The 27,843-nt window shown below is 42.4% G+C and overlaps 1 protein-coding gene across 20 annotated transcripts in view; it reads left to right on the top strand.

The window, feature by feature from the left end:
• MICAL3 (microtubule associated monooxygenase, calponin and LIM domain containing 3) overlaps window positions 1-27,843 on the top strand; it is a 168,453-nt gene that overhangs the window by 27,229 nt on the left and 113,381 nt on the right. The window contains exon 1 of one of the 20 annotated variants that reach the window (XM_066998799.1): window positions 2,581-2,839. The exons of 18 other annotated variants lie outside the window; for them this stretch is intronic. The gene's annotated coding sequence lies outside the window, so the exon portion shown is untranslated. Of the gene's footprint in view, window positions 1-2,580; window positions 2,840-23,158; window positions 23,281-27,843 lie in introns of those variants that run through there. One more of the 20 variants, XM_066998807.1, reaches the window with a different exon arrangement.

Raw genomic sequence — 27,843 nt, 5'->3', positions numbered from 1 at the left:
CTAAGGCTTTTTATTGTTTTCTTTGTGTAGTTGTATATGTGCAGCAGCAGATGCAGCTTGAACTTTGATTGCTCTACTCCTTTCCAGACCACTTGTGTTTTTGGCTATGCAGTGGCCGTTCATTTGGCATACTGAAGTAATGCACTTATCTCGGATATCTTGTTTCTCTGAGAATGTTGTACTGCATACAGGCTTCAAGTAAATGTGTACTGTGCTAACGGAGAGAGTGAAAACTTTCAGTTTTATACTTGTCAGCTTGACAATGTGTCATGGTTTTTTTTGTTCTTTTGCATAGTTGGTTTTCTCCTGTGCTGAAAAGGCATTTACAAACACTACTAGAACAAGTGAGCGCACTGAATTTGGAGAACTTGAAGGGCATGCACGCCAGCTCTACTAGCTTCCTTGAAGCTTCTTGTTGCAAATCATTGCTGCAGTCTGGTTTGTGGAAAAATTATGTTCTTTTCTGCTTGCAAGGTTCGAACTTTACAGCTGGGGAGAGCTCTTCAATACCCAGAGGCCTGGGGCATGTAGTGCTGCTTGGTTCTCCCACAATGAAATAGAAGCAGAGGCACCAAACAGCTTTGTGTGACTTTGTAAGGTTACTATTCCCCGTGACTGAGGACAGGCCTGTTAATATTAGCCCAGTTCTGACACAAATGACCTGTTTTTAAGTATTTCTTTTGGCAATAATGTGATTTAAATCCTGTCTAAATAAAACTTGTCTACAAGCCTTGTTTCAAATTGGAGAAATAAATTTCAAGCATACACTAAAAGTATCGTTTTGAATGTGATGGGACAGAATAAGTTGATGCTAAAGAAAGCTTGTGTGTACCTGATTTTGTTCAGCTATTCCCCTAAACGAGAAGGGCATGACCACTTTTCTTTGTTAGTAGCGAGGTGCCAAAATGTAGCACGTAGCATCTTGCTGACTGTGCAGATAACAACCCTTTCTTTTCCCTTCCAATTCCTAAGGAGTACCCTAACGTTTGTGGTGGTAGCTTACATGCTAGGGCTGTCTGCTTTACTGGGCCACAGCCCATAAACCAAAACAGCTGCTGTGCATCATGTTCTCTTTTGTCTTTTTCCTACCATGAGAGGAAAAGTCCATGTTTGGAGCGCAAAGCACCCTGTGCAAGGAAGATAACAGTAGGGTTGATGTTTTTAGGAGAGGGCTTGGCTCTATCGCCAGCTGCTGTCAGCTTGCCCTGGACTTTGTTATGAGACAGATAGTGCTTTTGGAAAGCCCGATCTCTGAGTCTGTATGTCGAAGTGCTGCAGGCTGGCTGGGGAGAGCTCCATTTGCACAGAAAGCGTTGTGCATGCCTGCTCTCCCCTCAAGTGGGGCACCCTGTAACTGTTCAAGTGAATTCGTGCTGCTAGGGAGGAGGTCAGAACTGGCGTCCACAGGACAAAGAAAGTAAGGTGGATGGCGTGGGCTGAGGCAGGGGGTGGTATGCACAATGAGAACTTCATGGTGGGCGGTTTTACATTGGAATTTGAGACAAATGTCCTTGATCTGACTTTGCCAGAAACCTTCCTCTCGGTAAAATAGCGTGGATACCTGGTTGGAGTTGGTTCTCACACAGATCAGGTGTATTGATGTCATCCCAAATAGTGAGGATGTGATGTTCTCCACTCCCTCTTGGTGCACGTCCAGCACCTCAGGGGTAGCCTTTCTGGGAATAGGTGCAGTTCCAGCAGGAGCAGCCTCCTCTTCATGGTAAAACATTTCCTACAGGACTTCCTAGAGGGCCTAAGGAGAATAGGATTCAAATTGTGGTGAGAATCGGTGGAAATTAGGTGTGCAGAAATTTTAGGCTCTTCTAAAAATACTAGCCACGTAGGCTTGAATCCTTGGAAATCTGGGACTCCAGACAGATCAGTTTAATTAGGAGGTAACTTTGAATTAGGAATCGAATTAGAAAGAAACTTTTAAATTTTGGGGGGGGGGGGGGCAGGGGGTGGGGGGGGGGGGATAAAAAGTCTCTGGAATAAATACTTGGTCTTAGAAGTGTTTTCACAGCCTTTATATTAGGTGAGCTTGATAGCCTCTCGAAGATTTTTGTGTATGCAATAACTTAATCAACTTGAAGTTTGTTTGGCCTTTGAAGGCCATAATAGCTTCATCAGGGCACTGTTAGTGTCTGAATTTAATATCTTCTGTCAAACATGACAAGTCTAGCATTGTGTGGTAGTTCTTGAGCAATGAAGGGAGGAGAAGGGTTGTAGAGAAAGAGCAAAGAGTCTCTGTATGAGTTCCTGTGAAACTATTACTTTGCAGTTTAAGATGTATGTTGCAGGAAGGGCCACCTATACAGGCACTCTCCTGTCTTGTTTTCCATGTTACCTTGGATATCTTGTTCTGAATGCTGGGGGCCCTGGAAGGGAGACTGCTTTGTAAGGTGCACTTTCTGAAATTATATTGCTGATAATACCTAGTGGATAGAAATAAATTGATCCATCTAAGTAGAGAGATCTCTGGACTTCCTGGTGGGATTCTGATACTGTAAAAATATGAGGAGCTTTCTGCGGAGTTGGATGATCTGTTTTACAGTAATTGTCTCTGCTCTGTTTGCTCAGTTATGGATGGTGTCCTGCAAATCGTTGCCAGTGAACTGACAGTCGCATCCTCTCTGCAGTTCAGGAGGCAGGAAAGGCTTGCTGAGGGGAGAGCGAGGAAGGAAGCAGAGCAGTTCCATAGGAGTTTGTCCGAGCTGAGATGGCTGTAGTCCTGCTTTGCGTGCTCACTTCAAAAGGTCCCAATTCGTGTCCTGGTCACAGGGGTTCCAGGGTAGAAGGCAGAGCTTGAAGCTCTTGCTTATAACTCCTGCATCTAATCGTGAGTGTGCTTACGTTCTTTGTTCCATATTTTTTCTGATATTGGTGCTAGTCATTCCCATCTGAATGTTAGGTTAATGTTCTCTCCCAGGTTGGAGAGATGTGCTCCTCTTGGATGTGGCCAGCTGTTAATTCTCTAAGTTCTTGATATAAAACTACCTATGTAATTCAATACATTATGAAGGAAGTCTGCAAATACCTCATCTACTCATTGCCTAGGCAACTTCTGGTACCATCCTTCCTCTGAACAAATCTGTAGCTAACAGTTCTTAAGATGTTGCAATTAGTTGTTTTGAAAATCTTAGGGAAGATGGTCTTTCGTGACTTGTGTTTAAGTACAGGCAGAGGTTGAGTTCCTGCCTCTCCCACCTCCCCTCATTTTAGAGCAGGCAGAAATATGGAAAAGACAATACTGTTTCACTGCCTTCCACTTGGACTGTTAATATAATCCAGAGCTTTGTCCTTCTATTAAGGTCTTATCACTCTTATTTTTACCACTTTAGAAGGTGAAGTAACCTCTTAAAAGCACCTCCGGTCCAAACTGTTTATTTAATGCTTCCTGTAAAGCCTTCCTTTCAGATTGAGTAATGCTACCAGAAAGACCCTAAAGTTTAGGGCACAGTGTCACAGTTGTGTGGGAAAATAACAGGTTTGCAGGAAATTTATTGAGGGATTTCCAAGCACTTGTGGTACTTCCTGACAGAAACATTAGGGAGTTGCACTGGATCATGAAGAACTGGGGAGGTTGGCTGTGCTATCCAAAGACACTTCTTTAGAGCATCACCGAAAAAGGCCAGGCACACAATACCAGTGGACCCCATCTTCTAGCTGATTGCTAGCTTTTTTTCCTTCCCAGTTTGATCTGGGCTCAGGCTGGCCTAGAGACTGGCTGTAGATCGAGCTTTTCCTTCCCTTTTGAATTCAGGGAGGCATATATTTGTCATTTAATGCTATTAGTCAAGCAAAGTCCTTGTCCGGATCCTTGACTTAGTTTAAATAAATAAAAGTAAATATGCCCCCCTCAACCTTCTGGTAGTCTGCAGGAAATGTGCATTAGTGCAGGGGAGGCTATGGAGGCCCTTTTCTGACCTTAGTACTGGCAGCAAGTTGATCACAGACCTTTGTTTTTATGATATTTAATATGAAGCCAGAGGTTTCGTTTAGTTGATAGCCCCTGGGTTTCTTTGGCCAAGCAGTAGTGAGTTCAAATTTTATATGTAAAAATGTTGGCTTTTTTGCTGGTTGAAACTAAAAAAGGAGTAATGCAATTTTCTTAAAGTATTAATATAACATTTGTTAGTGTTTTTTTTGTCTTGTGGAGCTTGGTAGCCAACGATGGCATACAGTGATTTGTGAATTATGTTAAGTCTTGTTTTGAAGAGATTGGTAAAAATGCAAATCTTACGTGCTTAATGCCTTAATTTTGAAACTTTAAGGTGGTTCACAATTTTGGCCTTTAGACACAGTTTCAAACTGTTCAGAAAGAGGAAAAAGAAGATAAAAGGAGATAATCTTTGGGTTGTTCAAAAGTACACGCAAGATTAAGATGTATAGTTCTAACTCTGAAATAATTATTACCTAGAGTTTGTCTACCATTGCATGGAGACACCTTACTGAAGAAATCATAGAATCATAGAGTGATTTGGGTTGGAAGGGACCTTAAAGATCATCTCGTTCCAACCCCATGCCATGGGCAGGGACACCTCCCACTAAACCGAGTTGCCCAAAGCCACATCCAGCCTGGCCTTGAATACTTCCAGGGATGGGGCATCCACAGCTTGTCTGGGCAACCTATGCCTGTATCTCACCACCCTCATTGATAATGTTGAATATGTCTCCTTGGGACTGGTTATCTTGAGTACATCTCCCCTGCCTGATGTGGCCAACCATTCATAGAATCATAGAATCATGTAGGTTGGAAAAGATGTCTAAGATCATCAAGTCCGTTAGTTAACGTAGCACTGCCAAGTCAACCCGTAAGTCATGTCCCTAAGCACCACATCTACATATCTTTTATATACTTCCAGGAATGGTGACTCAGCCACTTCCCTGGGCAGCCCATTCCAATGCTTTACAACCCTTTTAGTGAAGATTTTTTTCCTAATATCCAACCTAAACTTCCTCTGACACAACTTCAGGCCATTTCATCTTGTCCTATCTCTTGTTGCCTGGGAGGAGAGACCAACCCCACCTCACTACAAACTCCTTTGAAGTAGTTGTAGAGAGTGTTAAGGTCTTCTGTGAGCCTTCTTTTCTCTAGGTTTAATCCCGGTTCCTTCAGTCACTCCTCATAAGACTTGTTATCTAGACCCTTCACCAGCTCTGTTGCCCTTCTCTGGACATGCTCTAGCACCTCAATGTCCTTCTTGTAGTGAAGGGCCCAAAACTGAACACAGTACTTGAGGTGCGGCCTCACCAGAGCCGAGTACAGGGGCACAATCACTTCCCTAGATCTGCTGGCCACACTGTTTCTTATACAAGCCAGGATGCTGTTGGCCTTCTTGGCCACCTGAGCACACTGCTGGCTCATATTCAGCTGCTTATCAACCAGTACTCCCAGGTCCTTCTCTGCCAGGCAGCTTTCCAACCACTCATCTCCCAGCCTGTAGCTCTGCTTGGGGTTGTTGCGCCCCAGGTGCAGGACCCGCATTTAGAATTGTTGACCATCGTGGAGTTGGCCTCAACCTATCAATCCAGCTTATAAATGCTGAGCCTTACACACAAATATTCGCCATGGATGGGGAGGAGACTTGAGCTTCTTAGTCATGTGGTGGAGCTGCTGCCTCTCAGCTTGGTTCTTCCCTTCAGGAGTTTCGTGGTGCCCAGGTAGCAACTTTAGCTCTAACACTGGTTTAATTCTGTGCCAGCGATGCAGGTACACTAGGCATATTCTGGGCTAGATCACTTAGCTGGGTGCTAAGATATAAGGTAGTAAGTAATGCTGTTTTCTACTTATGCATGAAATAATTAGTGCTAGCTCGAGTCTTTGATTCTGCAGCTATGGCAATCTTTATCTAGTCACGTTCTGGAAGAAGTTGGATTCATCGCAGATGAACAATGGTTGCAAACTGCTTGCAAATATTATGCCTTTCATACCATCAATTATTCTTAAATAGTAAACAGTTATTTAAAAGAGTAACACGCTTAATAGTTGCATAAAAGCTTGTATGAAGGACATCGCGTATGGTAAACATGAACTGTGGTTTTGCAAGGTTTTGAGTCTTGGAACTGCTACTGTGGTTGGTATTTAGCCCCCCAGGTAGCCAGGGTAAGGGGTCTGTGTGGGGAGCAATCTTAATAAAGTTCACAGGGAGTAGATATTTGATACTGAATATCAAATGGCCAAGGCTTGTGCTCTGTAATATGAAAAAGGGGTGTATGGGGGTGGGGGATCCACCTCCAAAAAAATACTTTGGATATTGATAGCATCTACAACCACCCCCAAAAACACGTTTCAATGAAATGAAAATAGTTGCATGGAACAGCTTTTGACAAAGAGAACAAGCCCAGAAATATGACCTTTACAGAGATGTTTCTGACAGGACATTTTCATGAGGCTCTTGTACTAACCTGTTCTTCCTTGCTGTTGTAAAAATGTGAGGTATGCAGACCGGTCTTTTTTTTTTTTTTTTTTTTTTTTTTTCAAACACTGCTGAATTTGGAAGCTGGAGGAGATGAATGTTTACTCTTTGAATCCCAAAGTGTCCTTAACACAGCAGGGCTAGTATAGTCTTACCCACTGAATTGTGCATCAAGAGGAAAAGATTCAAGGTACCAGCTCAGCTGTTCCTGCCCTGCCCTGGCAGCAGTGGGAAGAAAGCTGCTGGTTGCCAAATAGCCCGACAGGAGGGTCCCTGGGGCTGTAACCACCCGAAGGCACCAGCCTCCTGACGTGGCTGTGGTGAGGGGCAGCTGTGCGTGTGTATCTGTACATGCACATAAATGTGCACACCATGAGCTCTCGTGATCTGCACGTTCCCCATTGCATGAATTGGAATTGGGGTTGTACCTGGCCATGGAAAGGAGCCATCCTGCCTTTTGTTCCCTCTCACTTCCTTGGTGTGTTTCCTCCTTTTCCTCTGACTCTTCTAAAGACCCCTATTGTGCTGAGCTTCAGATTGGGGAGGGTTTTTTTTCTGTCACTGTCTTTTTATTCTGGAGTCTTGCTCAGTGCCTATGTCTGGTGCTCTGGTGTCGCAGTTGGATTTTGTTTCTAGAAGCCAGCAGCACCTTCTTAGGTGTAAAGTATGCCTTTGGCTAGACAGATTGTGTAAAACTTTCTTGTTAAGTGCCAGGTGACTTGTTTTGAACAGCAACACACTCAAATTCAGATGTTTCCTGCTCTAAAGAGCTTATTTGCAAATGACATTGCTCTTCTCGTAACCTTCACTTTGTATCCCTCAGTCTAAAAATGCTTACTGCTTGTGTAGTATTCCAAGGACAATATTTTACTTCTTTTCAGCAGGAGACTGATTTTTTTTTTTTTTTTTTGGCCAAATTGTGATTCATGTAATTGTTTATAAATGAGAAATTGTGGCTGGAGGTTGAACACTTGAAAAGATTACCTTTGTGAAGTTTGTTACGTATTTCAACACAGATTTCTTTTTTTTTTTTTTAAAGCATAAATATTCATGTGGTTTCTTCCCTGACCTGGTAGGCCAGTTTTTCTCTGGGTCAAGAATGGTTCAAAATGGCTCATAAGCTGCTGCAAATTAAGACATAACTCATGTGCTGGTCGTCTTTAGGCCCCTGAGGCAGCAGTAGTGAACCTGAACTCTTTATACTGTGTTTTTTCCTTCTGCCTTCAGACTGTTTTCAGGATCAAGCCATTTCTGTCTGCTTGTTTCTGTACACTGATCAAACAGTGTCAGTTTCAGCATCTAAACAGCTCCTGGAATTAAGACTTGAAAGGCTTGTTCATTTACCTCGTTTTGTTTAGTTCTGTCAAGGTTAGTAACACATCAACTCTGGAGAAAGTGAATTCACGTTTGTATTCACAGCTTTGGAGAGAGCAGGTTCATGTCTGAATGCTTCTTGGAGAGACGCTTCAGAGCAAAGTGCATGTGTAATGTGATTTGTTTTACTTGCTGTAATACAGAAGAAGGAAGAAACTATGCGTGGCTCTCTTGTAACACCCCAGGCTTAGCATCTCTGTGCATATAAGGTGTGCTAGCAGAGAGCTTTTGTATGTTGGGGTAACCTCCAGGAACATTATCACGGGTGCATTTCCTGCTGTGTTTGGTGTGCTCATGGATGGGACTGCCTTTGCCGTTTACATTTGTAGAGCTCACCCTGTGGCCAGGCAAAAAGCTCAGCCTGGAGACCAAGAGTGTACAAACTGTCTGACACTTGAGTGCTCTCGGTGTTCTGCCAGAACCTTTTGGGTTTGGGTCTTTTTGAAGTGTCCTCAATCTTACTCGCCATGTCACCTTCAGAAGCTGGTGAGGCAGCTGCGCATCCCTGTGCTTGAGGATGGTGAAAGAGAAATAACAAAGGTGCTTGTTTGAAGGAAAAAAAAATGCCAGCAGTCTGATATTCCACTTCCTTAGGCCTAACAGAAGAATTGATGAGGTGTTTGAGTGGCACCTTTTGATCAGGTATTCAGTGTAGTGAAGTGTGAAGCCTGTAACTGGGGTTTCGGTATTAACCTGAGCTGAGACCGCTGGCAAGAGCCTGAAGAAGAGTGCTTTCCAGTTCACGGGGCTGTGGAGCCTTGATAAATCACTTGTTGGCAGACTGCATTGCTATGGCACGGGTGGAGCCTGTCTCACTGCTCTGTTGCCAGTGTCTCTTTATTTCAGGGTGCTAACTAGGTCTGTAAGCAGCCTTTTCATGGTCTTTTTGGTCCTCTTTCTGTTACTGTTTGGCAGGGGATCTGCAGTATGATGGCGAGAAGAGGTTTTGTAGTCTGTTCCAGGATTTGACCAACCCAAAGAGCCAGAATTGTGCTGGCTGGCTGGCACTGAATTCATCCCACCTCTCCCCGTTGTTGATCATTCCTCACTTTACAAGCTATTTGAAAACTAACATTTAACATCTTCTACATGTCTAAAGACGATATTAAAAGTGCATTTACTAGCTCTTCTGTTTTTTCTAGGGGAATAACAGCTGCCGCAGTTAGAGAAGGCTCCATTTTAAGAATTCCCCCTATTCACAGGTTACAGGCTGACTTGGCACGGCTGCTTGTTGACATGTGGAGCACTTCATTTTAGGGTCATCAGTTCAAACGCAACCATGGTCAGCAGTGGAGGAAAGCTGTTACCACGGGAGGTTTTTTTAATGAAGTGAGCTGGCAATCTGTCAGGCTCTTAGGGCACAAGTTTCTGCAAAACTACCATAAATGGTACTTGCAAATAACCTCGAAGTCAAAGAATTAAGCAGGTGTCAATGATAATCCAAAGAAACGAAGTAGGCACACAGGGAGTAACAGGCATTGAGCAGTCATGCTTGTACAGCTGATAAATGAGGTGTTTATACATTCCTTCACCAACTTCAAGTAAGAAAAATCTAGTCAGTAAAGCAGCGAGAGGCCTGTAACTATATTCATCTACATTTTACTGTCCAGATAAAAATAGAAACCTCTAATGATAGTGTTGCTGGGTAAGCAAGGCACCACTAGAGCTGTGCTTTGGTGGTCAGAATAGGCAGTCCTTGAGTTCCTTTTGACTTTTAGACAGCCTTTTCTGTGTACCAACATATCACTTTTTTATTATTATTAAGTTCCAGTAGATCTTGCAGAGCTCCACTTAGCTCTGCCTTGTATGCCCTGTTCATCGGAGGTGCTGTTTGTTGTGATGGAATTAAGGCTGACTTTTCTTCATTGTAATTAACTCCAAAACCTCTGTTGCCCTCCTGTGAACTCTGCATGGAATTGCCCTTCTGTGTCACTGCCCTTCTGCTTACTGGGGACTGAAGGGTGTGGCTGGGCCGTGCTTCTCTCCACCTGTTTCCATTGTTTGGGGTTTAATTCAACAATTTGCTTGAGAAGTTGAGGAGGCTACAAATGCTTCACCATACTGACAAACTGTATTTGCACTGTCATTTTCTTTCTGGAGGCTGCCTCCTCTGCCCCACTCATTCTTTTTCCTGCTTACCCCCACGTTACTCTCTAAGCCTAGCTAGACAACTCCATTCATACAAATCTAGCTATTCCTTAGGGATTAAAAACAAATCAAAGTAGCTGGCCCTGAAGTTTCTTACTGAGAACAGTGATTCTAAAAGCTGTGCTGGCTGGAGATGTGAACTTGGAATAGGTCTCAAAACAATTTTATTTTTCCTCTTCTCCATCCCAGTCTTGCCACATTGTGGTCAGAAATCATTTTTTTTTAAGTTCATGATGATTTGGGATGTTTTCTTTGACTGAAATCAATGTATACTCTGAAACATGCACTCCTGGCATGAAATCATCCACTCTAGGGAGAGCACAACTGCCACATCACCAAGGCTCTGTCTGACCTCACCCTGTGTGTGTGTCAGATAGAAATGGGGAGAAAAAATAAATGAAAACATTCAGTTTCCACTGAATGTGTGCATTCTATAAGAACTTGAGCTAAGAGTCCTTAAGCTCACTCGTATTACGCTTGAGTGCTGTTTCTCTTGATCTACCCTTGCCTTTTAAAATCCCAGATGATAGATTCCTGCTTTACACCTGCACCTCTCTCATTATCTGCCGGAGGGTGCGTGGTTTAATGGCTGAGCCAAACCCTGTGCTGCTTTGATTGGTAGGCGGTGACGTAAGTGTGCATAATTCAAATGCATCGATTTCCCTGGAGTGCAGGATTGAAAAGCAGGAGGTTACTCAGCAGGATGCGTGCTCTCGTTCTGGGGGAATAGTGAAGAAAGGGAGCAAAAATGCTGGAGCAGCTTGCTTTATTGTACCACGTAAGTGACAGCAGCAGCGGCTGAGGAGAATTCCGGCATGCTCAGGGACGGTCAGATTTTGTGCTGCAGTCAAGCAGAGCTCCTCTTGATGAAGGCTTTGCGGAGGCTGCAGGAGCTCTCCTTTAAAATGGTGGCAAGCTGGCAAAATGTGGGGATTAAATAGAGACTGGGAATGCATATGGAGACTTGAGGCTGAACACTAATTGTACAACACTAATTGAATGTAGTTGTTGCTTTATTGTGTCTAGCACTTCTTGCGAGTAATCCCTCATCTTGCTGCTATGAAGATGAGTAAATAGATTTTACAGTGAGGACAGAATGTGCTTTCTTGGCAGCAGGCTTGTTTCCCATTGAATTCGTCTTCCTGTTTCTATAAAACTTCTTTCTGGATCTTGGGTGCACTTGTTACCCCATATTGCTTGTCTTTCATGGACACATGAAATGCCACATGACAACCCCTGCTGATTTGAAGAAGAAAAAAAGGCTAATTTGGATGTGTAACTGACTCATAACCCTTTAAGGGATCTGGAGGACCATGTATTTTGGCTTTGGAAAGAAATATGAAAGGCTCTTGTAGAAATCGTAGTTGTTAAGCAGTGGTTGCTTTTTGCCTGCTTAGGCAGAGCTTAATTTTCTACTTCCTTACAAACATATAATCACTGCACTATCTTTAGCTGCTTTGTGGTACAACCTCACCTCGTGAAAGACAGAACATCACAGACAGTTTACATTTTCCTGAACAAAACATACTCAGGAGAGTAGGCATGTTCCAAAGCTCTGCTCTTTGAGCAGCTTGCTGGCTGAAGATATGTTTTAAAGCTGAGTGAAAATAATCAATGGAAATAAGATATTTTCTTTTTTACCTTTTGAGGGCCAAACTTGACTCTTTTGTTTAGAGAAATTCTCCACTGTGAATAAAGTATGTAAACTTCTGAAGCCTTGCTTTAAATTCTCAGAGAACCAGATTGTCACATTGAAGATGGACCACGAGCCAGAGCCTTAACCTTGGCCCTCTGAAAATTTTCTTAACTATAATTGAGCATAGGTCAAAACTCACTGTGATAAGGTCCTATAATTCCTTCCATTTTACTGGTCCTGTCCCTGTTCTAAGTATTGATTTGAATGCTGAAGAAACGCTTCAGGCTTAGTCTTCGTTCAGAAATTGTGTGGAAGTCTTAGTTAAGACACAATATCAAGTGAGAACAAGAAAAGGAAAAAAAAATTGGTGGGAAGTGCTTTTTTTTTTTCCAACTGAACCTGTACATTTACTTAAACAAAACTACAAGTTTTGTTGAAAACTTTTATGATTCTTGCTATATTTTTGATGTGTGGGTAGAAATGGCTTTTTACCTTTCACTGTTCTAATTCCTAAAGTCTCTTCTGTACTGACTAAAAGATAAGACATGACATCTGCAGTTAACAGGCAAAGATAAGTTGCTCTAACTTGTTCTTTCCTGAGGTACTATGTGATTAATATTGAATACAAATGATTACACTGAAAACCTGAACAGCTACAATAACCTTTTCCTGACACCGTTCCTAATTTAAGTTGGCTTTACTTGTTACAGACAATTTAATTCTCTACGTAGAACAAATGCATTCCCAATAGAAATGTGTGGATTTTGCGTGGTTGACCCTTAAGGAAACTCCTAGGAGTCTTTGAAGTGAGGACCTGAATGTCCAGTTATTGTTGGAAATCTGTTCAGAAAGCTGTGTCACATAAAGTAAAAGCATGGATGCTGAAAAACTGACAGGGCTGTGGAAAAAAATACATATGTGCAAAAGTCTGTGCTGTTATTTGAATGAGTAGTGGCTGTGGCCATGTCTGAATTAAGGTGAGATGTGTTAATGCTCATCAGCTCCTGGGATTTAGTTATAGGGTTGGGTAGACCAGCAGCGTTCACATGCAGTTTTGGCATGCTTTCAGCTGCCAAAAGAAGACTTTAAATAAATAAAAAGGCAGTGACTGGTAAACTTGTGGTAATTGCATGGGAACTGTTGTTGTTTGTTGCCATAATTATACTGAATTGTGGTTCCTGGCTTTGAGTGGTGGAAGGGTAGGCTGAGGAAGGAGGGCTGTTTGGTGTGCTGACACAATTAGACCAGATTGCAGTGGGTGGTATGATACAGCTGTGATTTTGGCGTCTTCTGACTTCTGAATATATGGTAGGTGTACACCTTTGTGATTCATTTTGTCTGACAGTAGAAAGTTTTTGTGTGTTTTTTTTAAACTTAAAAACCTGTTGATTTGGTAGCTAGTAGCCATTTTTCTTTCCATTTTAGGGGGTGGTGACACAAACTCTTGCAATAAAGTGACAGTCATAAAACTAGTAACTACTTATAACCTAGATAAAGCAATTCTTTTCCTCCATGAGCTCTTTACCCAACATAGTGTATGCCACCGTAAATGGGCTATGTAGATAGTCTCTTGTATGCTTGCTGTGCTTTGACTTTTCCTGTGCTTAACTCTACCTCTTCTTCTGAACAACTCGCATGGAAAGCATGCCCATCGATTGGCACAAATACCATACGTTCCTTGACTTGATATTCCCAAGGAAATGGGAGCAAGATTGTCTCCCATCCTGCTCTGTAGCTGTGTGTATGAGGGCTTGAGGGAGAGTGGCTTGGGACACTCAGGTAGGGAAAAGCTTGGGTATTTGTGCTGACCTTTGAACTCATCTGTTCTGCCAGGCACCCAACCTACTTGAGCTCTGAAAATGTTAATGGATGGTGTGGACAATATTGGAGCTCAAATGTGCCGTGTAAACCCTTAAACATCTAACATTGGGATGCTTTACATCTCACAAGCTTATTGCCCTCGCACGAAAATAAAGCTGTGGATATATGTCTGATTTTCTCGCAAAATTATAGGAAATGTAATTTGGACAGCTAAGGTTTATTTCTGATGTTATTTCTTTAAACAGTCTAATTTTAAATGCCTTGAACAACAGACTTCCACAACTTCCCTTGAGCATGTGCCAAGTTGATATGAGAGCAAGCATTCAGTTTGTTCCCCAGTGCTTCTGATGTGGGTGTGAGCTTTTCTTTACTGCTTTGTCACAGTTCCTAACGGCAGCCCTTTGGATCGCCCGCATTGATGTTCCTCCACGTTTTTTGGGAGCCAGTTAGCTGGAGTCCTTAAAAGCCAAAGTAAGGTCCCAGAATGAAATTCCAGTTACTGTGCAGCTGGTCTGTGCAGAACAAAAAGATAGTGGTGAAACTGCAAATTTTTAAAGCTGAAGTACAATGTGGCGATAGTAAGAGAGTAATCAGAAACTTTCTTATAGAGGTAAGCAAGATGAAATGTCTAAGTTTTTAGAGGCATTTCCTTAAAGTGTCCTGAGTGGCTAAACTCAGTGGGAAGTTCTAGGCAAATAATTCATATTCTGTCTTTGGCAGTAAGCAAGCTGGGTGTTCTTGGCTTTGCTTTTACCACTTCTAGTTAGACTTAGCGGCACTGCAACTAAAAACAAACAAAATATTTTCCTCTGACAAGACATTGTTGATTCGTAATGATTTTTATCAACTGTCACTGACTTTAAAAAATCAGAGAGACTATGCATCTTACGCTGTGCTCCCTAGGACGTAAGAATATATCCATAGGGTGTCTTTTCATGGTGTGCATAAAACAGCTGAAGATCACGCTGTTGCCCAAGGGGTGGGTCCCATCTTGTCACAATCCTTATGTTTCTTTTCCTCTTCTGTTTCTGTTATGATAATTGCACAGCCCTGTGGGAGTTGGATCAAATCTCAGATCTGACTGAACAAGCCAGTCTTGTTTCTTAGGTTAGGGGGTGGTGGTGGTGGTGTGGTCTTCAGGTGAAACTCTTTGTTAGAGCCAAGATGAGGGGCGGAAAGGAGGAAAGGGAAATGAATCCTTGAATCAATGGGAGCACAGCCCTAAATAACTTGAGGCAAGCATGGATCTGTGCGTATGGAGATGCTGCATGCATGTGCTGTTAGTTATTGCTTTGAATTGTGCATTAACAGGAAGGGCATGTGGCTAGATTTCCGACCGCAGAAGTGGTGGCGTTCTTTTCTGCAGTATCATTATGTACTTAATACTATTGAGCGATATGGTTTAATAAACCCAGTGAAACCACAGGACTCAGGGAGAAAGCTGTAAAAAATCAGGAACTGGTTTTGATGAGCAAGCGTGTTGTCTTTGGGGTTTTTGAAGGCAGAAATGTCTGTTAGCACTTCTGCTTTTATTGCAGGTTCTGATTTTTTTGACACGTTTGAGATTATATTTCAAGGTTTTAAGAAATGTTTAAGAAATGTTTTAAGTTTTAAGAAATGTCCACTTCAGTGTTTTGAATGAATATTGAAATTTAGCATGAAAGCATATCAAGACATTAAAGAATGCTTAGTACGCTGTATTCCATATTCTCTTTTTACAGTACTATGAATGTAGGAAAAGCAAAACAATTGATTCTTCTAAGAGATATTTACAGAGTTCAGCGTAGCTCACTTGCTGGTGATGGATAACAGAGCTTTTACCTCAGGAATCTCTAGTGCCATTCCAGGGTGGTTACTGGTGACTGAAATAGCCTGAGAAGAGCGTCCTTTAACTCGCAGAATTAGCAGCTGATTTGGGAAGGTTTATCTGCCCCCCTCCTAGAGACTGTTCCCTGTTCTGTTCTTGGCAATCTCAAACGGAGAGATGGTACTGAAAGGAATCCCTCTTCTGTCTAGGAGGGTTCCCACTTCACTGCAGGATCTAAAAGAAAAGAAAGGAAGGAATAAAAAAGAAAAAAAAATAGCTGTGACATTTCCTGCTATTTTGTTTGTAGTTGATTTAAGACTAGAATCTGCAAAAACCATGTTGGTTACTTTGTCTCAAAACTGAACATCGTATCGTTATGATATATTAAGCTATACCTGTGCACACTATATAAGCTATGTAGTTTATTACATAAACTGTAACTATAAATGCCATGGCATGTTTAACCCTTTGGGTGAGATTTGCAGTGCTTTTAATAAAAGCTGTAAACAAATCTGTACTCCTAAAATCGGTATGCTTTTGTCTCAGTAAACAATGAACTTGAGAACTCAAAGAAGCATTGAAGTCATTAATTTGTTTGAACTTAACTGTGGTAAGGAAACAACTTTTTGAAACTAAGCACTTCTGTTCCTTTTAAAACATTAATGGCATATTCAAAGGCCAGGGGTTGAAAGGGGGCTTGAAGAGTTATACCAGGATGAATTTTAAGGATTGCAGGAGCTAGGAAGTGTTTAAGAATTTGCAGAGCCCTATTATATCTCTGAGAAGTGCTTTTTATTTACTTTTGAGGAGACGGGTCACTAGAGAAAAAACTTAAGTCTTGAGTAGAAGAACTTATTTGATAATTACAGACTTTCTCTTTAAATGAGAGCAACTTTGTTTTTAAAAATCAGGTCCCTGTGGTAAGACTGCCTTACCTTTTTATCCAAAGGGAGGGTGGTTATCGTATGCAAAAGTTCAGTGAACGCTTGCACAAGCAGCAGCTGATCTCTTTAACCTAAAAAACTTGAATTATTGTGCCATAACAAAAGTTCTGGCTAAAAATTGTTGTTTGGGATATTTTCTTCTAAGTTTCAACATAAAGTCAGGATAAGTTTATGAACTGGGCAGTGACAGTGTATGGTAATAGGGCAGCTGAACTTAGTCTAGCTCCGCTACCTGGGCTGCGTGCTGCGAGAAGGGAGACTGATCCTGGGCATCACTGAAGTTAGGAAAGCTTTCACTTGGTCAGTGCTTGAAGTCTCGTCTAGCAGAAGGCTGAAACAAGCTGTGTGGAACAGGGTAGCGAAGTATGTTCTGTATCCCCCAGCATCTGTTGCCTCAAATAACCACTGCCCAGGGCATGTTCTCCCATGCAATCAGAGTTATCATTTACATGGCACTCAATGAGTTTCAGGCTAGTTAATGGAAGCAGTCTGTCTGAATCCTTCTTAGGCCTTACCCCCTTAATGGTGCTGAGGTGATTAACTTCACTTTTAGACTGCTGGCTGGAACTCTCTTCCAGCTTTGGCCTGATAATCCTCTCAAATCCTGTTGCCAGACTCTCCTATAAGGGTACAAGGAAAGGAAGAAGGACCAGGGATGTATGAGAGCTGACCTGGTAGAGTTTTGTCAGCCCAGCATGTGTGTAATAGATTTCCACAAAACTAGGCTTTCTTCTTAATCAGCTATTTGTAAAACTGGTTTCTTAACCTGCCTTCCCCCGTAATTGACCCTGTTTTTTCTCCAGCAAAATGTCTTGTTTTCCCAAGTACTTGTAAGTAGCTACCATTAACTGCCACCAGAAACAACTTCTCATCCAAGAGATGAACCTCATTTTAATGAATGCATTCTTCATGTAGCAAAATTAAAATGACAACCCTGCAAGAGCTACAGCCCGATTGCGCTAAAATTGAATGATGGGTCTTTGAACAACTGGATTCTGTATCTCTCCTGTCTTTTAAATCATCTTTGCACATTGCAAGTCATCCAAAATCTGACTTCATAAAGACAAAGGTAGAGAATTTAACTTTAAAGGTAAACATTTTTATTTCCTGTCTGTACATCAGCATTACATTTCCTCACAGCTCTGTAGCACTGACAGTACAGGATAAGAGAATAATCTCTGGCTTTGAACTATCTATTTAAAACCTTGTGGTTTAGTTGCCAACTGAGAGGCTATTCCCTGTAGCCCCACTGCTAGGAATTACACACTACCCTTGGAAAATTGGTGGTGTGTTTTTTGTTGTTGTTGTTTACCAATATCCTTTTTGATGTCATTAGGTGTCTTTCATGCTGTAACCCATAAGAAACTCCACGTCCCCTGTCAACAGCTGGAGCAACGTGATGGACTCAGTGGTTTCTTGAGGTTCTTGTCAGTGTTATTTTTCTGATTCTTCAGAGCTTTTTTACTGCAAATTCAGATGTCACCAAATTTGACCAGTAAGAACTCCGTTTGAGGAGAGGGGAGGCAGTTCAGTTGAACCCTTGGGCTATACGTTAAAGAAGAATGTGAAATGGGATTCAAAACTCCAAATCTCAACAACTAGACAGTAGTTTTGTGTGTTATCTTCATGGGTTAAGCTCTTCTGTTTAATGTTCCATGAGGCATGGGAATAAGCACTTCACTTTGTTTCAAGGTAAGAAGGAAATCTGAAGAGGTTTTGAGTTTTGTGATTATGGGGGAAAAAATGACTTGCTGCTTTTGATTCTCTTGGCTTTACCTTTTAGGGTGATGTGTGCTGGGAGCATCTCTGCTCTAGTATTGCTCTCATTACATAAAAATTAATCTGCCTGGAGGTTAAATATGCAGTTCTATCTGCAAGGGATATTATGTTAGGTTTAAAGCATTCCTCGTGACTCCATCCTTGAGGTGCTCAAAACCTGACTGGGCACAGCCCTGAGTAACCTGCTTTAGCTGACCCTGCTTTGAGCAGTGGGATTAGGCTAGGCAATCTCCAGAGGTTCTTTCCAACCTCAATTATTTGGTGGCTATTTGACTCCCAAATTTTTAATTTGACCCACTTCTTAGGAGTTTTAAACAGGACAGATCAGTGCACTGCCTTAATCAACATATCTAATTTAGAAGAGAGAAGAAATGTTTCTTCTCCAGCCGAACGTGCTGGTCCAGGGAAAGGTATCAGCACGGCAGGCTTCTAGTTACACACTGCCAGGGTCAGCATAGTACCAGCTCCTGTTGTAAAACTCCTGGAAGTTTCTCTATGCTAAATCCTGTCTGTAGGAGAGTTTCAAGAGAGTGAGCCATCCTGCATGGATGCTCCAGCCAGATAGCATCTTTTTTTTTTTTTTAAATGTGAAAGAACAGCTGCATCTTGTTCACTTCATGCTGTCATCACCCCTTGAAGCTTGTTGTGTCTGTGGAGATTTATTTATACCCAGAACTTGCTGGGTTGAACTGAGGTAGGGCTAAAATGATTATGGGCACAGGTAGGTGTGTGATGTCTAGTTATTCGGTGGGAGAAGGAAAAAGAAAAATCACCTTAGATAATGGATTGAGCTTGTTTGCAGATGTTTTGCATCCACATCTACCTTACGGCATGTAGCTGTTGTATGGTAGAGTCAACTTCTTCCACAGGTTCCCTGCACTGCTTTGAATTCTTCCTGGGAAAACAGCATTTAATAGCAAGGTACCTATCTTGGCCATTTTGATTAGACCTCACTTTGCTATTAATTTACTTACCTATGCTTATGTTAATGAAATGTGGTATAACTAATGAACAGCTCTGCTCTGAAAGTGAACTGCCTTGTCCCCAGGAGTGAAGCTACGTGGGAGTCTAATGCCTGGATACTGCCATACAGAGACAGGGAACGCTAGGTTGAGCACAGTGCAGGGGTGTGTGGTTACCACTGGCGTTCTCTCCAGTGTGCCTTGCGAGTTACCCAAATACTAGGCGTTGAGTCACCTTATACACAAAGACAAGCTCCGTACAGCATGCTGGCCGCCTGCTTTCTCCAAAGGTAGCGAGTGTGGGCAGAGGGGCGTTCAGAAGCACTTTGAACAGGTAGGAAACCAAAATGTGGAAAGGATCACCTGTTGTATCTGGTGGCCACTACTGTGTTATGCTTGTCAGGGACATACTTTCATATTTCTTACAGCTGGGTACTGTAAGCTTGTTGCTGTTTTGTTCTCTTTCTCTAAGATAGTAGCACGTCTCAATCTATGGCTGCTTATAAATGTGCTAGCAACTCTGCACTGGAATAATAAAGACGTGTAAACACTGATCTCTCTTGGTAAACTTGGGACCCTCCCGATCTGCTTCTTGGCTGTGTTTTTGTCAGATCTGGTGGGTTGGCCAGGAGACTAATGGAAATGAAGTCGCTGTTGCGTGGCATATATGGAAAAGGGAAAGTCAAGCTCATTTCGGGTCGGGTTGGAGCAGTCCTGAATTAACTACATTGTTAGTGTATGTTAGCTGTTTTTAAAAGCAAATCAAAGACACTGAACAACTTTTTTTTCTTTGGAGATTATGGACTCCTGGCCGCTGTAGTACATGCTTGGAGCACCAGAACAGTACTTATCCCTTAAACTCCCTGATGTAATGTGGTGAACTCATTTTACTTGTATAGCTTGTAGTCGTCTTACATTCCTTTATTAGCTGCAGGAACACACACAGATGTGGCATAAATTGCCTGTAGTGTTTCTTTGCATAGCATCTTTATGCCTTTGGGGGAAAACAACACTCAAATTTTGTTATCCAAAGTAAACAACATGCAGAAGTGTTTAGTATGTTGCTTCTGCGTCCTGGTGAAGTACCAAAAGCACGGGGATTTTTTTGTTTGTTTTTAATTGAATTTTTTGAATCTTTCCTGTCTTTCCCAATAACTACTTTGTTAACAGCACTGTTTTTTTCAGCTTTACGCTCATGAGAAAAGGTCTGGAAGTCCATCGCGTTCTTCAGCTTTCAAGGCTGTTATTTTTTAAAATAGAGGAAGAAGTGATATTTCATCCATCCTGGCAAGGAAATGGGGTTTCAAATATACTAGGGTCCCCTCCCTCCCACTTCTTCCCTTCCCACCCCACACAACACATGCGTCAGTAAGAGGACAGGCAGTTACAGAAATGGCTACAACATCAGCTTCTTTGACAGAGAAAACTTGTCTTTATGGAGCTAAAGGCCTTGAAAGCTGATAATTTTACACAGCATTATGAACTTTTAATAAAGCTTTTCTTTTCTGGCTATACATAAATGTCTGTGGTTGTGGTTAAGATCACTTGATTCTGGGTTGGCACATTAATTGTGCATATATTGTCACGTCTGTGTATGTACAGTAAAATGAAAGCACTGGACTGGTTTGTGTGGTGTGTGTTCCTTTTCAGTCTCAGAAAACTGCATGCTATTAATAAACTGAGCAAGTCTTTTATTGCCGTGGTCATTTCTCATGGGAGAGCGCTCTAGAGCTTTGTGTCTCTGGTTTCAAACATTGATTGCAGTCTAAAACCTAACACACATTTTTACTCTCCTGGCAGAAATGGGTCAGGAAGCAGGGAAGAGCTGAGCTACACCTTTGTTAGTTTGATGAGCCTGCCAGCCTTCCCCTGTCCCTGTAGGAAACAAAACTGTAAATGCTTCCAGCTGAACCCTTGTCTATCTCCTGTTAATATTGCACCTCTTCTCCAGGGAGTCTGCTGCAGCCAGCTGTCATGCTTGTTTCTTTCCCAGTCTGCTCCGATGGATTTCTGATAGCCCTGCCACTAGGTTTCAACCTACTCGTGTTGCTTTAGTTAGTGCTTGAGGTTAGCCAGTCTCCCATGTATGGCTTCTTGCTTCCCACAATAAGCTCATGCAGAAGTGAATCCAACGCCCTTCTCCTTGCTAACAAACATGCTGTGTGGTCTGTGTGGGGCATCATGTATTCTACTGAATGCATCATGCTCTCGTCACGTCAAACACAAGGACCTATACGTGAAACTACTTATCCTTGATGCTGCTCAGCTGGGAAAATGAGTGGTGCTTGAGTGCTGTACCATCTCAGAGCATCTCTCTGGAGCAGAAAGTAGCAAATTGTAGTTGAAAGGGGAAGGAACTAGTGTCAGGGGGAATGGGGGTTGTTCATGTTCTTTAAGGCTGAGGAGCTGTGGTGATACTCTTTTGGGACTAGCTTGATCGTTATATTGATATTCTGTAGAAAGAACTCGAGCATATAGGATAGAAATGAAATTAATGAATTGTCAGGAAAGGGGTGTGCTGTGCAGTAGTCATCATGTTGTGCAATATCCTTGTGGGAACTCATCGAGCCAAATACGCATTAAAACTATAGCCCTTCATAAGATGGCACGCACCCCTCACAAAATCTCACAAGAAAACAGCCAAAAAAACAACTCCTCCCACCCCAAACATAACAATCGTGCAGTCCTGCTTGGGAGGCAGGCAGGTGTATGCATGGGGAAGGAGGAGGGAGCGGGCGGGTGTGTAGATTCCAGTCGTGGCTTCCAACCTAATTGGGAACAAATTCTTTACATTACTTAGTCTTTAAATTGGACAAAAGCAAGCTTTCTTAATAGCAGCATGTACTTCTGCTAAACTAATGGTAAATATATAAATACTACTTAGTTGCTCGCTTGTGTTAGACAGTAGGAAGAGTGGTTTCCAGATGCTGAAAGCCCCAGGTTGCTGTGTCTGGGGAGGAACTTGCAGCTAACCTTGTGGTAGCAGCACAGGATCACTGAAGGGATTTCTAGGAAAGCGGCCGCTGCCGCAGCGAAGCTCTGCCACTGCTGCTGGCCAGTGCAGGTTTGCAGAGGCGTGCTGTGCTGCAAGTCTGTGCTAGCTGACTGAGCCTGAAGGCAGCGGATGAATGAAGCTGAAGGAAGTATCTCTTAATTTCAGTCTTTTTCTTCTTAAAGCTACCTCGTTGGTCTGATTCTGAAGTTATTACCTGCCCTCAGGTAAGCCAGCAGCAGCCTCTTGGTATTTCTCCCGGAGAGAGTCATAACTGTTACCTTTAGTCTCTCTTGCCCCTTCTTGCTGCATTTAAAAGCAATTTGAAAAAAGGCCAGTCTGGCTAGTGCTCAAATACCAGATGGAGGATGATGTTATGAAATGAGGAATTATGGAAATTATTTAGTTTGAGCCCAAGGTCTAGAATTGAATCATCTGCCAGTGGAGATCCTGGAATGCCTCGTAAGACAAATTCCAGCCTGCAAACAGCAGAGTGCAAAAAGAGGTGCATTAGGGCTGTCAAACCACAGTGGACAGTTGTTGTTTCACAGTAGGTAGTTCTCCGTGACCTATAAAGGTGGGCTGCTAAAGAGGCATGTGTCGATATCTTGCACAAGAGGTAATTGTAGGTCCCTCGATGGGGCCTCTTAGGCTTGCATTAAGTGAAAAGAGTGCTCACGCCCTCTCATATCTCTGCAAGATAGCTGGGAAGTTCAGCTCAGGATGTCTGCCTCAGACCCCCAGATATCCTTGCAGAGGAATGGCCTTCATCCAAAGAAGGATGGAATTAAAAAGACGATAGAGAAGTCCTTGAGGATGAAAGGCAAAGAGAGAAGCTTTTATGTGTGCTTACTACTAGGAACAAATTCTGCTGAATGGCATCCTTGCACTTAGATTGGATTAAATCTCTGACTAATTCATACCAAGTCTTTTCATGTCCCCACCACTGCAGCTGTATTTGAGCAGACTAGTAATGTCTGTCTCTGGAAATGATGACTGCCATCTTATTTCAGAAACCGTGCTTGCCAAGGCCTCAGGGAGAGGAGAGCAAATCACAAAACCGCCTCCACCTCTTCCCTCTGTAACTGATTTCCTAACAGATTTTCATCTGCTCTAGGCATTGAGCTTGGCACTGTCTTTGCTGAGGGAGGCATCTCTCGTGTGTTTGGTGGCTTGGGGGGAATCACTCTGGCCAGTTGAAACGGGTTCAGCATTTACAGAGAGTCAGATGTCCAGCCAAGTGGGGAACATGCTGCCTGCTTACTATTTTTAAGCTATGTAACAGTATGTGCAAATGATACTTACTTATGTCCAGAGTAAAAAGTTCGATGTTCCGGGTTTTGGTTTTTGCTGTACTTGGAACTCCACCTATAACGGGGATTACCTTGAAAAGTTTTGGTATGTCTTATTGCATGAGAAAATAATAGTTTAGCCAAAATGTCAAATGGGTTTTTGCATACAATGTATTCCTGTCTCCTGGTAAAAGCTTTCCTGTTAACTATGAGGTAAATGAATGATGGGAAGCATTAGACACAGGATTGTGCAATAGAGAGTTTTCATTAAGCTGCTAGATTGGAGCAGTTGTTGACAGGCTCATAGTGAAGTTTATTAGTTGATATGGGTTGGGATTTGTTTGATTTTATTAATATTAATGTTTATTGTTCTTGTTAAAGATCATGGTGTTTACCAGAGTGCAAAGGGTTGGGTGTTCTTACCTTTAGAAGGGGAAAGGTTTACATGGCTAGGTTTATCAAGGATTAATACTAAACTAAGTTTAAGATACTGTCCAATCAAGAGCTCCAAGATGCACATACAGTAAGAAAATGCTTTGAGAAGAGGGTAGGATTGAGATTTTTTTTCTTGTCTATGGGAATTCAGCCTGGGATAGATTATAGAAAATGTTTGGGGTACCGGTGGAAGAGAGCTTAGTGGAAAGATCTAATTTCTGAAATAAAAGCTATGGGATTATTATGTATGTGCGTGGTTTTCTTCCTGTGGGCTAATGAATTGGGCTTTAGCATTGTCTGTTGAACATGTTCAGTATCTTCCCTGTTATCTAGAAGCCCCATGCCCTAAGAGTCTAGACAAGTAAGTTCCATCATGAAAACCGGTGTAGCTCCATGTTGCATCTGCTGGGCATTCCCAAGAAGAACATTCAGAACTTACTGGGAACCAGGCTCTTCCTAGTTCCCTTCCAGTCCTGCTTTGTGGCTCGTTCAGACCGCTCAATCAGTGCTGCTGTTGCCGAGGTGTGTAATTCTCTGCTTTTGCAAACCAAAATGGAATTGCCTGTTAGCATATTATGGTCTAATCTAGTGTCTAAAGTGCAAGGACAAAGCAAGCCTGCAGAGCACCAAGAAACAGCCTGCTGCACCTACCCTAGGTTGAGTCCCTTGCCACTGCTGTTTCTGTTCTTAGATATGTAGACAAACTACACAGCACATATTTTCGTGCACAACCTTTAAGGAGAAAGGAAAGGTAGGTGTGTAGTGATCTGGGCTACATGAGCAGGGTACACAGATCAGTGGTTATAAATATGCCATGGGATTTTCTTTGGCAGCAGTGAAATTTAGGGAGTCAGCCTGGCTGATGGAGTTTGGGTTTGTTGGGGGCAGTGGCAGATCAGGGCATGCGATAGCTGGATGTGTGGACGATAAGTGACAAGTGAAAGCATGTGACAAGTAATGAGTAGGATGCTGGTCCTGTTCTGCCATGAGCCCTCGAGATGTTGCTCTTGGTTGGACCTTTGTGGTCAAGGGAAAGGAGCAGCAGTTCTGGAGACATGGGGTTAAGGTCCAATTCCTTAGGCGTTTTTTGAGCTCTGTGTATATTTTACCTCACAATTATAAAGGCTAGGGTTGCACCCACGGGTTGTAGCATGGTCCCAACCCTTCCTGGACTTTTCCTAGAATAAGCTTTGGGGTTTGTTTTGTTTTTAGAGTTCAACAGCCTCTAAATTAAGTGGTTTGTGGGTTGGAGTAATCTTTATGGCTCTTTTATTCAAATGTCTGTTTACTTGGGTTTCTTGGCTCCCAAAATGGTCTTGCAAGGTCTACATTAGGAAAAAAAATCCAAATTTTTTAAGTCACTCTGCTTTCCATATTCAGCATTCCTCCACAGAAATGGGAGATAGATCCATTAAATAATTCATCTGAAATGCTCTGTATATGTACTCAATCTGTGGTGCCTTAGCTAGTTTTTGAGTGTGCGTGTACGATGGATTTATGAATCTTTTAATCCTGTTTCCTAATTCCTTTCTCCTAAACCACTTCCTTTGAGAAACTGCCTGCCTCTTTTCCACACCCATAATAGCTGAAAGTTGGAAGCAGCACAAATAAAACTTGCTTTTCTGTATACATTTTTAATGTCTGTAACTGGAGTATTTGTTCTTTGGTTTGTGAGAGTCTGGTATGTACCATGGGGAGTAAGCCTTGGAGTTAAAAGTCCAGGCATACACCTGCCTTGATTAGAATAAATGCTGACACAAACGATGATTTTTTTAGTTTTTTTTCTGAGCTGCTAAGGTGTCTCTCTCAGTGACCTAAATGAAGGAGGCTTTGGTAAGTTGGGCCACGTGGTTCTTTGCAATTAATAATTTTTACTGACCTGTATAAGGCAGAATTAGAAGATAAAAGGGAGAACTGAAGCACATAGGTGGAGACAAGTGCGTATAATAGGAGGCATAAGCTTTCTGTAGTTCAAACATGCACTACATTAGATGCTAGACTTTTTAGGTTTCTAGGTTTCATGTGAAACATGGTATGTGCTCTTTAAAGGACAATATTTTTTTTTCCTTTTGTTATTGTGGATCATATGTATATGTCTTTTTGTCTATGTCAATTATCTTTTCCTGCATTGTTGTTTCTGGTTGTTGCAGTCTGTTTTGGTAGAAGGTTCTGGCAAATAGGAACCTTCACTCATATAATTAAAAAAAAAAGTTCATATTAGTCTTATTAGTTAATTTCTTTTATGAGATTCCTTATGTTCTTTAAATATATATATATATCCAGGCTCTATCTGTTCCACTGTGTTGTGGGATAGCTTGTGGTGATCAGAGTGCTGGTAGAACCTAAAAACCTCTGAGGACTTGGATCACTGGGCTGCAGAAGAGGTCATTACAGTGTGTTTTGTAGCCTCCGGTCTTCTTTCTGCTCAAACGTTCTAATGGGGTCAGAACAATGCTCCTGTTCTCTCATGTTCAGCAAAGCTTTTCTGAAAACTTCTTTTCCTACTGTCGTAGAATGTTGGCTCAGAAAGATGAAAATCTGTGTCCTGTACCATGTCAAAAGCTTTTATGTCTGGCTGTGCTAAGCTGACTGATTTGCTTTTTCCCCATGTGGAGTCTTAGAAGTAAAGTTTTGTGAAAGTGTCATTCTAGTCATTTCTTAGAGGCCTTTTTTGTATAGGAGCATTTCCTCAGATAGCATTTGAAGAACTCCAGGGGGGAAAACTTGCAAAACTAGGTAGGAACTAACTTTAGGATGGATTTCCTTGTTGAAAGGTAACATCAAGAACAGCTTCAAAGTACTTCAAATGAGGGAATGACGTTCAACCTCCTTACCTTGTGAAGCAGTGGAGTAGGAAGACTCCAGGTGTTTCAGCCCTGTCGTGAAGTCACGTTCACCTAGTGCAAAGCCATGGCACGCAGCGTAGAAGTTGGATTTGTGTTGCTCATCAAAAAATACCGGCGGTCTGCCTGCCTGCAGGGGTGGGGTATGGTCTTTAGGGGAATTATTTTAGGGCTCCCTATATTGAAACACAAGGATTTGAGTTTTGAGGGTTTGTCCCAACAATTTGTGGGAGATCCATGGATTTTACCACACAGGCAACGAGTGAAGTTTTCACTGTCATGTGTCTTTGGCTTTGGGAGGCTAGGAAAAGGAAGTGTTGCTCTCATCGGCCTAGTAAAGTGTTGGTGCCTAAGGCTTCTGAGGCAGTTGTTCACAAGGGAAGGGTGGCAAGTTGTGAGATAGGTGTGAGTCTCTTGGCAAGGGTAGCATCCTCCGGTATTTACTGTGATAAAATCTGGGAGGAGGTGGAGGCAAAAGCTGGCACTGTGTTGTAGTGGGTGCACCAAGAATGAGTCTTCGTGAAGAAAGATGAACTCGTGTCCTGGAAATACGTGTTGCCCTTTCTCCCAGAGCAGGAGGCTTGTCACAGAGCACCTCGTTGCCATACAGTCTGTGAAAGAGCGATGATGATGTGTAGCTGCCTGTCATTAGTGCTCTCTCACGCTAGTGTTTAAGATGGTCTGTGCCAGGAAGATTTTCAGGAGGTTTTGTGGGAGATGCATGGATTTCACCATGCAGGTAACGAATGAAGCCTTTGCTGTGAGATGCCTTGAGGTTTTGGGAGACTTGTAAAGGGAAGCGTTGCCCACATCATGTGTGCTAACGGGCATGCTCCAAAAAGTTTGTCGTGACAGTTTTGATTCTAGTGAGAAGTGCTACTGTTTACTGAATAAAGGCATATTTTCTTCTTTGAGAAATACATTTTATTTTGCTGTGCATTTGGGGTTACTGTGCGGTTCTTTACAGCATGGTGACAGTTCCAAGACGTGTCCCCAGCTTCTCAGTCACACAGTTGACAAGTAGGTTCTAGGTGAGAAGGGATCACTGCATTGGTTACTGCTGGCCCCATGTGAAGGTTTGTGCTGTGAGGGATCTCCCTGGTACGTGGCTGTGTCACAGGTATATTCAGGGAGTTAAGTTGGTCCGTCCTGAAGCTGGTCTTACAATTTGACAGCCATCCGGAAGGCCTACTATTTCCTTACCCGTTCTATAAGGGGGCAGTTACCTCTTCCTCTTCCATGGTGTCATTTCTTTGTCTTCTTTCATTTTGTTTGGAGTTTTTGGTTAAGCACCCTTTATGATTCAGAGAAACTGGCTAAAATGGTCAATGGGCATATAGGACTTGCAGTGCCTAAGCTAAGCAGCTTTTCCCCAAAGACCAGAGGGAAAA

Source organism: Anser cygnoides, chromosome 1 (assembly GCF_040182565.1).
Source record: "Anser cygnoides isolate HZ-2024a breed goose chromosome 1, Taihu_goose_T2T_genome, whole genome shotgun sequence".
Classification (NCBI taxonomy): domain Eukaryota; kingdom Metazoa; phylum Chordata; class Aves; order Anseriformes; family Anatidae; genus Anser; species Anser cygnoides.
Note: the sequence above shows the minus strand (reverse complement) of the source record. Positions and strands in the feature narration are given on the sequence as shown.